Here is a 7,500-nt window from a genome sequence, read left to right on the forward strand (position 1 = left end):
TTGGACTCGTGATCGACAGCTATTTCCCTCCCGGAAGAGAGCTCAGAGCTCATATATGACCGATCTATGGGTAATGCTGTGACCTTACACGCACGCACACACACACCCAACTCCCCGCCCACGAGTTGGAATAACGACCCGCAGCGCAGCGATACTGAAATTATTTCAGCCCTGGGCGGGATTCGAACAAGAACCGCCGTGGTGGCAGCCGGGAATTCTACCAACTGCGCCACGAGGTGTGTGTGTGTGTGTGTGTGTGTGTGTGTGTGTGTGTGTGTGTGTGTGCGCGCGTCGCAAAGAACCTGAAACCTACGCAAGATAGTATCATCAAGCTGAAATTCAGATCATCCTGTGGCCGGCTGACCGTCAGCTAATAGATTAATCATCTGCTCGGCTGACTGGTTGACCTTCACGTTACAAGACGCAAACTCTCAATCAATCCAAGCGTTAACCCATTCAACTCCGATGACAAGATGTCTTGTCATTTGGTCAAATAAAACAAAAAATCATAAAACACCAAAATGTTTGATCAAACACCAGAAAAATAGGACGTCAGTCCTCGCTTCGCTGCGAGCGAAGCGAGGATTGACGTCATATTTTTCTGGTGTTTGATCAAACATTTTGGTGTTTTATGATTTTTTGTTTTATTTGACCAAATGACAAGACATCTTGTCATCGGAGTTGAATGGGTTAACCGCCGCCTTCTCCTCTACAGACTTGCGCTGCACGCGGCAAAGAAAGGCCCGCCCGTAGTCAGTAATGCCAACTGTACTTTAAACGGTTTACTAAGCCCGGGAGGTGGTGTAATTACTCCACACCGTTGGCAACCCTGGGTAGCCGCCGAGCTGCGGCCAGGGTGACCATATTTAGCATAATTATGCTAAGTTTGGCATATTTTCCCAAGATATAGCACTATATCAATGAAATATATAACATGAACCGAATGTACTAAGAGGAAGAGAAAAACATTAGCATTGTTTTGGCCAATTTAGCACAATTTCAGCTGATATCTAGCATATTCCCGCTTGAGAAATCTGGTCACCCTGGCTGCGGCTGCGGCTGCGTCTGCGGCGTCCGCGGTTGTCCGCTCTCTTCGGCAAACATTCCGCGGAGGTACAACAGCAGCCCGGTGGTGTTAATTCCCTTTAGACAGAGTTGCGACAACTTCGCAGAATGGCCACAAAATGGCGTCGTGTACGGAGATGTCGTAGCTCTCTTATATAAAGGCTGCTGTTGGTGCGTCCGAATGCACAAATAATTCGAAGAATCAACTACAACAACAGACAGTAAGCGTGAGCGCAAATGATTTGGCCCCAAAATGGCTGCCTGGGTCACGTGACTAATATATGTCCTATCGTCATTCCGCACCATTCTGTATAAAGGGACTCTGAACCGGACCTGTCCGCTGCCTCACTGGCGTCCGGCCACAATCCTCCACTCCTCTTCACACTTTCCTAAAACTTTCGCTCCACCTCCATTACAGATCCGGCGAAATACAAAAAACATGATTCAAGTTTTCCGTGAAGTCTTACACGAAAGAAATGAAGGAAAATGGGACCTACAGGACTTCAGGCTTCAGTGTTGTTGTTTTGGGGAATAAGGGCATACCCACGGCTACCGAGAAATGACACAAAAATTGACCAGTTGCATCACATCTTCTTGGGGGAGTTATTCTGAGTGACAACATAAGTTCTTACGGGAATCATGCAGTGGGCTGTCCCCAGTCACTGTGCGACTGTCTATACACCCTGTCTAATGCACACACATACACACACAATATATATATATATATATATATGCAAAGTAGACCACTTGGAAAAAGAAACTAACGAAGCAAAGCGCTTTCGTATATTACATCTTCAGTGCTTGTTGCACTGAAGATGTAATATACGAAAGCGCTCTGCTTCGTTAGTTTCTTTTTCCAAGTGGTCTACTTTGCATAAGTGAACACACGTACCCGTGTTCTTATTAGCATATATATATATACACACACACACATATACATTGTGTGACTGTGTGTGTGTATATGTATCTGTGTGTGTGTGTGTGTGTGTGTGTGTGTGTGTGTGTGTGTGTGTGTGTGTGTGTATGTGTATCTGTGTGTGTGTGTGTGTGTGTACGCGCGTAAGCATGCACGTATGAGTGCGCGCGTGCGACCGTGTGTACATGTGCTTGCATGTGTGCCTGTGTGCGTGTCCTGGATTACCGACTCCTGTCTGGCTGGTCACAAGGAGGTCAGGGAGGATTGGTCGCCGCCTGCTTGCCTGCCTGCCTGCCCGCCCGCTGGACTTCAGCTCCCGCCTCCAACCCCGCTCACAGGATCGTTCGCGGAAGCCTCCCGTACCGTATGGTCCTTTCTGGATGCCGCCAGGTGATTTTATTCATCCCTGTGAGTTCCCTGACCACGTCACAAGCCCGCACACACACACGCACGCGCGCGCACACACACACACACACACACACACACACACACACAAACACACACACACTCACATATACCCATATATAATCTCTGAGCTCTCCTCCGGGTGGGAAACAGCTGTCGATCACAAGTCCAACACGTGATCCAAGATCATGTTGGTGTCGTACTTCATTGCTTTCGTTTAGTCAAAGACCAAATGATTTTATTCAGCTGAGAAGGTGCGGGCTCAGCGATGAACAGGGCTTTGAGCGGTCGAGACCCCCTGAGCCCTAGGGTCGCCCCCACCCCTCACCTGAATAAAATCGCTTGGTCTCCGCCTGAATAAAATATATCAAGTCCGTCGCCGAACTGAGGATGTTAAACCTCAAATCGGCCAGTCGCTCGTCTTCGCAAGTTAAGTAAACCATGTAAAGAATCTTAACCAAACAACCCTAACCTTCTAACAAATATAGCCTGACATTAACATGAGAATGAAGGAGACTGCAAAAGACCATATGGTCTACAGTAGGCAGTTCCATGTCCATGACCACCTTCTTTTAAAACAATCGATAGATTCAGCGCTCAGTACATGATTACTAAACCTATTCCGTTCATTAACCATTCTATTGGTAAACCAGTTTCCTTCTTAAATCCACCCAAAGGGGTTTAACTCTGCCCCCCATCCCCCCATCCACCTGCTCAGCTCACCTCCACACAGAACAAAATCCCCGGAACAGTGTCTTAGTGGGAGACCTTTTGGTCTTTGACAGGATATATCATCCACAGTGACGGAGATCATCCCGCAAGATCGCCAGTGATTATGACGAACTTCCCAAATTGGGCAGGTGGGTCGTGCTCCCTCTCTCCCTCCCTCCCTCTCCCTCCTTCCCTTCCTCCCTCCCTCTCCCTCCCGCCAGCCTGCAGGCACGTTACACACACAATAACAAACAGCCCGTTTGGCCACCAGTGCGTTTACGCTTGCGCTGACGCACCCAGACTGCATTGGCCGCCGACGATGACGACGACGATGACGACGACGACGACGACGACTAAAGAATGCGTCATCCAGGCGAACTGGACAAGAACCTCTCACTCCCGAGGTCCAACGCACCCGCTTCCATCTTTGGGGGTCACCCTCACCCTCATCAAGTCGCTGGGTGGGTGGGCGGGTGGGAGGTGGTGGGACGCTGGTGTGGGGTCCAAGAAGGCCTGGGGGCGTTGGGGTCTTTACCCGGGCAGCGGCGTTGGCAGTGGCGACTCGAGGGCGGTGCTCGAGTGGCTCCTTGCCTCCCCGCTCTCTCCTCTCTCTCTCTCTCTCTCTCTCTCTCTCTCTCTCTCTCTCTCTCTCTCTCCCATCACCTGCTCAGCCTCAGCAGGCGATCTATTACTCGTATTGCTCAAGACCTAATGACGCGTGGGGATGATGATCGCGATGCCGTTAGGAGACGTAGTGGAAAGACAGACAGACACACTGACAGAGTTTATACAAACACACAAACACACACACGAGAGAGAGAGAGAATGGATGGATGTTTTGGGTGTGTGTGTGTGTGTGTGTGTGTGTGTGTGTGTGTGTGTGTGTGTGTGTGTGTGTATGTGTGTGTGTGTACGTGCGTGTGTGTGTGCGTGTATGTGTGTGCGTGTGTGTGTGCATGCACGTGCAAGAGCATGTGTGATTCACCATGGTCTTGGATGACGTGTTGGACTCGTGATCGACAGCTACTTCCCTCCCGGGTGAGAGCTCAGAGCTCATATATGACCGATCTATGGGTAATGCTGTGACCTTACACGCACACGCACACGCACACGCACACACACACATACACACACACAACTCCCCGCTCACTTGAGTTAGAGTAACGACCCGCAGCGCAGCGATACTGAAACTATTTCAGCCCTGGGCGGGATTCGAACCTGGAGCACCGTAGTGATAGCCTGGAACTCTACCAATTGTGCCACGAGTCGTGTGTGTGTGGGGTGTATGTATGTGTGGTGTGTGTGTGTGTGTGTGTGTGTGTGTGTGTGTGTGTGTGTGTGTGTGTGTGTGTGTGTGTGTGTGTGTGTGTGTGTGTGCACAATACGTGGCCTACAATCATGGCCTAGTCCATTCCCGCTGTGTGCATGTACGGAATTAAAGACTTCTTCAAATTCCACCAATACAGCCCTTGTACTACATTATAGCCTCGCTCAAACATAATACACATTGGATACAGAAAACTAATGCTACAAGATCTACATTGCTGATTTTGTATATCAATTTCGTATGTAAAAGCATGACATTCAAAAGATACCGTAAATGTAAGATTATCGAAAGGTATTCAATGAATTTTGGATCCTTGTTTAGGCCATTTTGCGTCACAATGTTGTCAAATTCCACCGCCTTTCTAAAACAGTTTTAATTAATCAGAGTTACGTCAAGAGATTATGCCAAAACAGAATGCAGTCTTTTAGAAAGCACTCATTAAAGCACTCTACGCGATCAACATTATTGCACAATATTCCGAATTGTACGCGATCAATATTATTGCACAATATTCCGAACTGTCCAATATTTCTGACGGTGTATGGGGGTTACTGAAGAATGACACAATATATTGAAGACATCAAAAAATGACACAAGATAATGAACGCATCAAACACCATCCCTACACCGCAAATAATATTGTACAATATGAAATATTGCGCAATAATGTTAATCGTGTAAGACGTGTTTTACTCTTGCGTATGGGTTTGGAAATACACCTTATTACGTATACATCGCCTTATTCATGAAGCATTCCCAAAACATCAAACTAGAGAAATCTTCTCCACCATCTACTGTAGTTCATCTTAGCACTCCAAGTTTCTAAGAACTTTTAGACTACAGCGTTTCCTAACCTAAACTTAGGGTGCTGAAATAAATTCTAGGGGGTGTTAGGAAGATGTCCATCCATACACTTTCCTTTATCCTTCTAGTAATAAGATATTAGTTAGGGAGTACTCGACTGCTTAGACCTGACTAGAGAGAGTGCTTGGGTAGGAAAAGTTTCGAAAACAGTCACGAGCAAAAGTTTTCACCCACGCTACAGTTACATAGGAACATAAGACTGCAGGAGGCTGCAAGAGACCATAAGGCCTACACAAGGCAGTTCCATGTCCATTACTTATTACCATCATTTACCATAGAGTTATCTAACCTTCTCTAATAGCTCTAACAACGTCAATATGATTGCCTTTGTCGAGTACGTGATATATTTTTTTATGTAGCATTAAGCTTACGGTTAGGTCATTTCCTTGCATAAATAAAAACAAATTGTCATACAGAGAATTTGAATTTTATATCATGAATTATCTGAGTGGGTCAAATTTTTTACTCATGTCCACGTCCACCAACGCTGAATTTACCCTTCCAGTTTGGGTCTTTGGTCACATTGGGTCACAGTGGCACAACATCCAAAGCGATAAAAGACACATTCGCTTCATAATAACGTCGGTAGAGAGAAAAATAAACAAACGCTTCAATAAAATTCATCCTTAATCCATCATAACCCTTTGTTTTTTATATTCTATTCGTGTTTATTTTGGTTGTCGTCAGGTGATTTTATTCCTCTAAGGCAGTGTTTCCCAACCTGGAGGTGCTGAAATCAATTATACGGGGGTGCTGGGAAATGATGCACACAAAAATAATATTGATATATGTATCATTGATTAGCTAGTTGTGCATATTTGACTTCTTCCATATTATTTTATTTTTCTAGGGTGTTCTTATTTCTTCTACAAACAATATTGTCAATTTGTTTCGGTTCTAAGGAATCAAGAAAATAAATCATCAAGCAGTACACTTCACTTTCTTTTATCCTTCTAATAACAAGATAGGGTTGCTGGACTGCTTAGACACAACAGGGGGTGCTATGGTCGGAAAAGGTTGGGAAACGCTGCAGGCTAAGGAATACACATCATGACGTCAAAGTATTACGACGCTTTCGGGGGGTCCTCTTCGTCTGGAGCCCACGCTGACCCCCCCCCCCAAAAAAAAAAAAAAAAAAAAAAAGGCGACACCAAAACACGAAGAAAATATCGACGTTCCCATCAGGTACGCAACGTATGACACCACACTGTGTGATGTCTCCAACAAGCACGTGACATGTCAACAGTTCTGACAATGACACTCGTTCCGGCTGTTGGAAAAAAAACGAATGAGGAGGGGAAGGCAAGGGAAGGAAAGGTAAAAAGGAAGGGAAAGGAGGGAGAAGGGGAAGGGGAAGGGGAAGGAATGGAAGGGATGGGGGCGGAAGTATAGGGGAGGGAAGGGAAGGGAAGAGAAGGGAAGGGGAAAGGGAAGGGAGGGGAAAGAAAAGTGGAGGGAAGGGGACTGAAGGACAAACAAAAGGGAGGGAAAGGAAAGGAAGGGGTAAATAAAATATAGCAGGAGAGGAAAGGAAACGAAAAAGAACACAGGAGGAACAGGGGAAGGGGAGAGGAGAAATGGACGAGAGATGTCAACAAAGAGGGGGGAAGAGGGGGGGAAAGGAGAGTGGGCGGGAAGGGGGAAGAGGAAAAGAGAGGAGAAGGAGGAGAAGGGGAGGGGGAAGAGGTAAGGAGGTGGAAGGGAGAAGGAAGGAGATGGTAAAGGAGAGGAGGGGAGTATGGAAGAGAGGTGAGGGGGAACATGGAGAGGGTGAGGAATGAGGAAGAGTGAGTGAGGGGGGAGGAGGGAGGAGGTAGGGGGAGGGAGGGGGAGGAGGAGGGGGAGGGACGTGAGGATCCGGGAGTCCTAACAAAGAACAGCTGGCACGTGAGAAAGGACATCCACGAAACCCATCAAGTGATGCTCCTCAAGTTCTTCAGGGAAGTCTTGTTCCTGCAGCAGGTGGACGCGAAGGGACGTGGGAGAGGGGGGTCGCCCTCGACGTACGCTGACGACGACAGCATGACACGTGCTGCCTGGGGGCACGTAACACACGCAGCACGAAGGAGGACATTATGCGTTTGTCAGGAGAGTAAACCCAACGTATCACATGAAGCTATTTTCACCAACTCAACAACGCGTCTTAAGCGAAGAAGAATAAAAAATAAAAAATACACAAATAAAAAAATAATGGGAGAAAAGTTCTGTTCCC

At 47.0% G+C, this 7,500-nt stretch overlaps 1 protein-coding gene across 4 annotated transcripts in view; it reads right to left on the reverse strand.

Moving 5' to 3' along the window:
- Rgl (Ral guanine nucleotide dissociation stimulator-like) overlaps nt 1-7,500 on the reverse strand; it is a 235,468-nt gene that overhangs the window by 139,540 nt on the left and 88,428 nt on the right. The window lies entirely within an intron of this gene.

This window comes from Oratosquilla oratoria, chromosome 5 (assembly GCF_046742065.1).
Source record: "Oratosquilla oratoria isolate Oo_2021 chromosome 5, ASM4674206v1, whole genome shotgun sequence".
Taxonomy (NCBI): Eukaryota; Metazoa; Arthropoda; class Malacostraca; order Stomatopoda; family Squillidae; genus Oratosquilla; species Oratosquilla oratoria.